This window comes from Capsella rubella, unplaced genomic scaffold (assembly GCF_000375325.1).
Source record: "Capsella rubella cultivar Monte Gargano unplaced genomic scaffold, Caprub1_0 scaffold_8, whole genome shotgun sequence".
Taxonomy (NCBI): domain Eukaryota; kingdom Viridiplantae; phylum Streptophyta; class Magnoliopsida; order Brassicales; family Brassicaceae; genus Capsella; species Capsella rubella.
The window spans coordinates 3,338,673-3,339,359 of record NW_006238916.1 but is presented as its reverse complement, the minus strand read 5'-3'; the positions used below and the strand labels follow the sequence as shown (position 1 = coordinate 3,339,359).

Below are 687 nucleotides of genomic sequence, written 5' to 3'. Positions count from 1 at the left end.
ATCAAGTTTACAACACTTCCTATTCTCAATTCTCATTGATGAAACATGCAGTAAACAGGCATAAAGAAACAGCTCATTAATGTCAATAAACATCTTAGACAACAAATCTCTTGGGCTAAGCATGTAAATCTCTGGCACTAGTTGGTTCAGACATTTCATCATATACCTTTCGGGTATGAAATGTCTATGACCTAGTTCCAATTGATCAGAGAAGAACTAGCTAATAAAACTCTAGTCCAGAAGGGAAACAAAATGAATCTAACATAAACACTCTAGCAAACTAACATCCTCCACCTAATCTATCCCATCCTCAAGAACCCTAACACTACTCAGACGCAGAAATCATGTTAAACATCATGAAACAAGAATCGTTCAAAACATGCATAATAATAAGGATGATAGGAAGAGTAACAACAATGATTTCAGAATTAGTTGCAAAATCTCAATAACTCAAAAGAAATATGAATTACAATTCTCAGGATCGTTTGGTGGCTACAACAAAAACCTAATAAAATAAAACTCGATCCCTTGGGCAATCCAAATGAAGCCTATTTATAACAATGTTTGGGAAAACCTTAAAACATAAAACGACAACGTAAAAGCGGTTCAAAGGTTGTTTTGACTAAGTTGGTCGAGTGAGCATCTCGAGTGACCATCTTCTCTGCTTTGCTCGATCGTGTCACTCGA

At 35.8% G+C, this 687-nt stretch overlaps 1 pseudogene; it reads right to left on the bottom strand.

The window, feature by feature from the left end:
• LOC111830479 overlaps positions 1 to 687 on the bottom strand; it is a 16,831-nt pseudogene that overhangs the window by 1,154 nt on the left and 14,990 nt on the right.